The sequence below is a fragment of the Elaeis guineensis genome, chromosome 7 (genome assembly GCF_000442705.2).
Source record: "Elaeis guineensis isolate ETL-2024a chromosome 7, EG11, whole genome shotgun sequence".
Lineage (NCBI taxonomy): Eukaryota > Viridiplantae > Streptophyta > Magnoliopsida > Arecales > Arecaceae > Elaeis > Elaeis guineensis.
The window spans coordinates 19,419,201-19,427,213 of NC_025999.2; positions in this window are offsets into that span (position 1 = coordinate 19,419,201).

Below are 8,013 nucleotides of genomic sequence, written 5' to 3' on the forward strand. Positions count from 1 at the left end.
GATCAGAAATAGAACAATAAGTTAAATTATAGTCAAAATGCTAATACATCACTCTTATTGACAATATCCAAAACATAGTCAAGCTTAGAGGTTAAAACTAATATGTATCAAATTATTTTGCAAAATAACATATATACCATAATCCAATCCAAGTGCAAATTTAGTATTAAATCAATAAAAAATAATATTTGAAAAATCTTAAAATCATGAGTTTACTTCTATGCACAAACATAATTTCTTAAAACTCATAAATCACACATAAACCAATGACCAGTTTATCTGATAAAATTATGTAAATGAAATATCTATCAAGATGGATCATTTCTTATCCTGCATGAATAATGAGTAGATAAATCCAACTAATCTGAGATTCTCCTTTAGAAGCTAATATCCAAAATTTTATTTTTATTAAAATATAATCAAGAATATTTTAAGAGCAAAAAATCTTAGGTCCCAACACTCTTATAGGACTAAGCAAGCAAGAGTGTCCAACATCCTATTTGATTCCATCAAGATGATTTCATCTGATCATGGTTTGATTAGGATATAGATGGTTCAACAAAAATTGGGGGTGATCAAATCTAATGGTATTTGACAATAACTAGGGTGGAGGCTAGCATGCTGTCGAGTGACCATGGGTTAGGAGCTTCTTCATCAGGATTGATCAAAATCATTTGAGAAAAATATTTTTTTTAAAATTTAGCAAACCCTAATAAAGAGAAACTATTTAGAGAGAGAGTGATAAACTAAGAGAGAAACAAAAGAGAGAAAGGGAAGAAAGAGGAAAGAGAAAAGAATAGAAGGGAGAGAAACTGACTCTCTTTCTTGTTTTTCTTTTTCTTTTTCTTTCTTTTCTTCTTCTTACTTTTTCTTATTTTTTGCTCCACTCTTTTTTTTTCCTTAGTTTCTAAGCAAAATAGGGGAGCTCAGGCTCGCCCTTCTCCTAAATCAAGGGAAGCCTCATGATAGGTAGTAGCTATGGTCGAGAATGTTGGTTATGGCAACACAATTGAAGGTCCCCCAATTCATAGTTGGCAGCAATGATCGGCATCAAAAAATTAATAAAAAGTGGCTAAAAGTAGGAAAAATAGAGGCTTGTGTTTTCAAAAAAAAATCTGACAATAGTTGACTGAAATCTGAGCTCCATATGAAAGAATTATGCCCTACAAGCCAATTGCATATGGGATGTGATAGGATGTTTATAGTAATTTATCTTTCAAACTCATATAATTGACATTAATATTATTAATAAAATTAATATTTTTGATTCATTATATGCTGCATCTTATTAATTTTAAGATTATAATGAACTCCGTAGGTCTGAGCAATAATTTTAAGGCTGTGATGAGATCACGCCAGTAAAATCTAAATTTTTGATAGCCCTGATCTAAAATATTTTTAGTCATTGATACATTAAATCAGAGATCAATGATATCTGTAAGACTGGTATGTCCTATGTATGCTCAGAAATAAGGATGGTTGATCTCACAACTACTTGTGTGGTGATACTAATACAAGGATATGGGTGCTCATTAGAAAATGAGTTCACTGAATTGACCTGCAAGAGAATAATCAGATGGAGTCTTATTTACATGTCAACTGATAATTCTCTAGTAGGAGTTGTGTAAGTGATCTTTTGACTTGAGGTCACCATGGTACTTTATGTACATGGATCCATATTTTAGTTCACTACCTAACTTGGTTCTCTGATCCTTGTGTGAGGTATTTTGGATATAGTGAAGCATGTATGAAGATTGTAAGTGATCAATAATAGATCAGTCACTCCTAATAAGAGGAGCGAACATCCTATGTGATCTCATAGGACGGTAATTCTGGAAGTCTTTGGCTAAAACAGGATGATAATTAGAAAATTTTTTTTAATATATCATTACCTGAATCATCACCTTTAGATTGAGATACATAAAGATAAGTGATTGGGTTTGACATATTTTTATATCCACAGCTCATCTGGGATGTTGTTTGACTGAAGGATTGAATTATACGAGAACATACCACTGAAAGATATTTTGATACTTTTTTATCAAAATTTTAAATCTTTCAGATAGTCATGACATATTGTTAGACATCAATCTTGACTTGTGGGCTTAACAAAAATTGAAAGAATTTGATTCTAAAATCAATTTGGAAGAGTCCAAATTGATTGGGACTCTTCAAGTGACCTAATCTCATTGGATTAGGGTTACGTCGAAAGTTCGGATCCACTGCTGGCTAGATTTGAAATCTAATGAGTCACACACTTTGAGATTTATCCTTGATCTAATTTAATTAGAGTTTAATATAAATTCTATGGGTTAATTTGATATGCTAGCATATTGTATTAACCCAAGTTCCCAAATTGGTTTGGTTCAAAGTATTTGAGCTAACCTAGACCAGTTGGCTTTGACCTAATGAGATTGGGTCAATTTGGATTGGATCCTTATCCAACTTGGATCAGTTTTAAGTGGAGAAGGACTCCTCCACGTTCACCAAAAGCCACACAAAAATATAATTGCCGTCCACCTCAAATCAGTGTGAGAAATAAAGAGTCCTTCTTAAAGAAGGCTCTTTATTAAACGCATTGCCTTAGAAGATAAATCAGAAATTCTATGTTTTGATACCAAAAATTAATAAAATTTTTATAATATATAGAGAAGGAAGAGTCCTTCTACTCCAAGTATCTTAATCATCAAAAATTCACTCAGTGAATTTATTTGGTACGTGGGAAGTTGGAGTGCCAAAAGTTGGCACCCCTTCATCCCATGTAACATCTCCTGGTCCCCTATTTATAGAGGATGCCCCAGATGGCTTCTTACTGAGATTTTAGGTTAGCCATAGAGAAGGGATATGGAAATCATAGAAAAAAATTTGAAAAAATTTTGAGAAAAAAAAAGAAAAAAATTTGAGTGGCAAAAATTGCTACAAGGGTAGTAAGATTTTCAGCAAGTATTACTAGAGTGCCCTATAATTTGGTTTTTTCATATGTTGAAGCCAAAAATTAAATCTTAAGTTGTGTGACATCTGAAGAGTATCTTTTTGGTGTCATTTTGGTAGTACGATTAAAAGCAACTGAGCTTTGGTGTGATTATGACCCAAGTTTGAAACCGACAGTGTTCTTGAGAAGACAAGGCTATGGCTGCACACCGGTTGGGAAGGATTTTGGCCAACTTTCGTGTGAATCACCATTGGAGGACTTCTATCTTGGGGTCTTGTGGAGAACACCAACATCTCACTTTTTTATTTTGGTTAAAGTATAATATTCTATCTCTTTGCATACTTGAATTTACTTTGATCATGTTCGACAAGATGATTCTAAGATTTTGGATTCGGCTCGATAGTTTTATTTGATAAAGCTATTGATTTGAGTATTTTAAAAAAATTTAAAAATTACTTTCTACTATGTGGATAGAATCCAACAGTAGTATCAGAGCCACTCTTATCTGATTCGATCAAATAAGTACAATATAGTAGCTTAGAATTATTCTTGTTCATATCCTGCCAAAAATATAGCATTATTTTTGCATCGATTCTTCAAACTCAAAAAAATATTTTTTATTTTTTATGAACCATGATTCTAAATTTTAATTATTAAATTATAAATTTATAATAATTTAAAATTTTATTATCATGATTGCATGATGATTAAATCGATGTATAGCTAATAAGGATGTTATGCATGCCTAATTAGATTAGAGTATGTTATATTATATGAATTTGTTAGTCATTTGTTATGACTTTGATTGTACCCTTATATATTTTTTGGCATGATAATATGATTACTATTTTGAATAGTAGAAGCATGCAAATTTACATAATTTATAGTATATATTTTATGCGCTTATATAGTTAGGATGTGTCGAGATCAGTTTAAAGTCCCTCGTAAAATTATATTAAGTTGTAATATCGGGATTCACTTTTAAATCAAAAGTTAAATTCTTAAGATCAATTGATGTCGAGAAAAGTGTGAAAGATAATTTTCTAATTAGGTCTGTATGCTGGCCTGACCAACTCTGTTGGTGTCTAAAAAAGCTACGGGAGCCTCCCACCTACTTACTTGGCCAATTTGATCTTTTTGAATTTTAGACTTAGATTGATTAGTGATGTAGACACAACAAAGATCTTCCTTCAAACTTGGTTGATAGAGTATGTCAAGATCTTAGTGAGCTTGTTGTGCTATCCACAAGACTTACTATAGAAATTGATATGATGTTGATCAAGTGCATATTGATGCTTATGGCATATTTGAATAGTGTTGCTTTGTTGTGCTATCCACAATGACAGCATTGTTTAAGTATGACTATATGAGATTGAAGGGTCAACTTAACTAGAACACTATAGTTTGTTGTACTATCCACAAGACTATTATGATCTAGAGGTCAGAATGAAAGATGTTGAGAATTATAAAGGTACAATTGGTAAAGAGTTACCTACTCTTGAACTCATGAATACTTGTTGTGCTATCCACAAGGTGTTTGTGAGGAATAGAGATCTCAGCCCTACTAAGAAATATTAGTATGCTTCTCAATTTTCATATTTGAGGGCTATGAAGTTCGATAAAATAGTGCAAGACATAATTAGATAAAAGTCTTAGTCTAGTTGTGAATGCCTTCATGAGTTATCCGCTTATATTATGTTCTTATCATTGTAGATTAACTACACTTATGGCATCCTCACTGTCTCTTAGAGATATCCTAGATACTAACAAATTGATCGGATCCAACTATGTCGACTAATTAAGGAACTTGAGAATTATTCTCACTCAGGAGAAAGTCTCCTACATTCTGGATATACCTGCTCCAGATTCTCTTGAGGAAGATGCTTTCGAGGAGGAAAGGATCACATATAAGATGTGAAAAGATGACAGTATGATTATCAAATATATCATGCTTGCCTCCATGAGCAATGAGCTCCAGAGGCAGCATGAGGATATGAACGTTCTCTCTATTCTCTTTAATCTTAAGGAGTTATATAGAGAGCAAAGTCAAACTGCTTGATATGAGATATCGAAGCAGTTGTTTCGTGCCCGTATGACTGAAGGCTCTTCCATGCAAACTCATGTCCTAAAGATGATTGATTTGTTCGCTCATCTAGAATAGCTGAATTTTATCATGGATAGTGAATTGAGTCAAGATTTGATCTTGCAGTCTCTTCCTGACTCTTTTTCTCAATTTGTCATTAATCATCATATGAACAAACTGAACATCAATTTGCCTGAGCTGCTGAATATGTTAGAAATAGCAGAGAGCCATTTCAAGGATGAAAAGGCTCAGGTTCTTCATGTTGATAAGATCAGTAAGAAGAAGGCGAAGAAGGGTTCTAAAAAAAAGCAGAACCCTAAGGCTGGCATCTTCAAGAAGAAAGTGAAGAAGGTCTCAACCAAAGGTATTTTTATCACTGTGGCAAGGATGGCTACTGGAAGAGAAATTATGAGTACCTTGCAACCGTAAAATTAGCAAACGTTGCTAAAGATTTGTATATGATACAAACTAATTTATCATTAAGTACTTCAATATTAGATTCTTGGGTATTGGATACTGTCTGTGGTTCACACCTTTGCAAATCGTTGCAGGGTCTACGAAAAATAAGAAATCTGAATAAAGATGATTTCGAGCTGTTCGATGCAAATGGAGAGTCCATTCAAGTCGAAACCATAGGAACCAGGATTTTGAAGTTGCCTTTGAAAAAAGTTTTGAAATTAAAAACCTATTATTACATTCCAAATATTGTTAAAAATATTATTTCTGTACTATTGTTATTGGAATAAGATTTTAAAATAATTATAAAGAACAATGTTTGTTCTATATATTTTTTAATAAATATTATGAAAATATTTTTATTGATAATGGTCTTATATTTCTTTCACTTAATGATATTGTGCTTCATATTGATAATATGAAGAAAAGAAAGAGAGAGGATGTAAATATCACATACTGCTGGTACTGTCGATTTGGTCATATAAATGAGTTAAGGATTAACAAGTTATATAAAGATAATTTCTTTGATCTTTATGATTATGAATTATATGAAACTTGTGAATCTTGTCCTATAAAAAAAATGACCAATACTCCATTTATTGAACATAGAGATCGGGCAAATGATATTTTGGATATTATACATACTGATGTGTGTGGTCCAATGTCAATTCAAGCCGGAGGTGGATACTCTTACTTCATCATATTTGCTAATGATATATCTAGATTTGGATATGTATATTTAATAAAATATAAATTTGAAGTCTTTGATAAATTTAAAAAGTATCAAAGAATGGTCGAGAAATAAACTGGTAAAAGTATTAAAGCTCTTTGATCAGATCGAGGAGGAGAATTCTTGTCTAGTGAGTTTCTCGATTATTTGAAAGAAAATGGTATACTCTCTCAATAAACACCTCCTTATACTCCACAATTGAATAAAATTATGGAAAGAAAGAATCGTACCTTATTAGATATGGTGCGGTCCATGATGTGTTTCACAGATCTTTCATTATCTTTTTGGAGATACGTCTTCGAGGCTATAGTGTATATTTTAAATAAAGTACCTTCAAAATCTATTTCTAGCACTTCATATAAAATATAGAAAAGAAAAAGACCCAATCTTAAGCATCTTAAGATTTGGGGCTGCCCAGCTTATGTAAAAAATGTTGATGGACATAAGCTGGATACTAGATCAAAAAAATATAGGTTTGTAGGTTATTCCAAGGAGAGTATAGGATACTACTTCTATAATCTTACTCAACAAAGGATGTTTGTTGGTAGGCATGTCATTTTTTTGGAGAAAGAGTTTATCGAAGAAGGAGGCAGTGGGAGGTCTGTTGAACTTGAGGAAGTTTAATACCTACAATCAATCCAGGATTCACTAGATGGTTCTCAACTAGATGTGCCCATTGTTGAGGCACAACCACCACACCTCCTCTTCGAAGGTCGAGTAGAGTGCGTAGTGTACCATTCAGGTATAGATTTATCATTGAGAATGACAATACAACCCACATCATTGAGAATGATGAGCTTACGACCTATTCAGAAGCTGTCATGAGTAGTGACTCTGATAAGTGGGTTAATGCTATGAAATTCGAAATAGACTCCATGTATACCAATCAAGTTTGGACGTTGGTTGATGCGCTTGAAGGTGTGACCCCAATAGGCTGCAAATGGATCTTCAAAAAAAGATTGGAGTAGATGGCCAAATAGAGACCTATAAAGTCAGACTTGTGGCAAAAGATTTTAGATAAAAATACAGTGCTGATTATGAAAAAATCTTTTCATCGGTAGCTATGCTCAAGTCTATTTGGATAATGCTTGCTATTGCAGCATACCATGACTATGAGATCTGGCAGATAGATATCAAGACTACCTTCTTCAAGGAAATCTTGAGGAAGAAGTCTATAAGATTCAACCAGAGGAATTTATCTCAAGTGAGAGAGTAAATCAGGTATAAAAGCTGAATAGATCCATATATGGATTAAAGCAAGTATCGAGAAGCTGGAACATCAATTTTGATAAGATAGTCAAATTGTTTGACTTCATAAAAAATATGGATGAACCTTGCGTGTACAAGAAGAGTAGTGGGAGTGCTATTATCTTCTTGATCTTATATGTGGATGACATACTGCTCATTGAAAATGATATTCCGATGTTGCAATCAGTCAAGACTTGGCTATCACAAAAATTTTTCATGAAAGACTTAGGTGAAGCATCCTATATACTTGGTATAAAAATCTATAAGGATAGATCAAAAAGGATGCTAGACTTGTCCCAGTCTAGGTACATTGATCTTGTATTGAAGATGTTCAATATGGAGGGAAGTAAAAAAGTTACTTGCCCATAGGTCATGGCATATAACTCTCTAAGAAGATGTCTCCTAAGATACTTGAAGAGAGAAATAGAATGAGTTCTATTCCTTATGCTTCGGTAGTAAGATCAATAATGTATGCTATGTTATGTACCAGGCCTGATGTGCCTTATGTCTTGGGCATTGTAAGCAGATTTTAAGCTGATCCCGAAGAAGATCATTGAAAAGCTG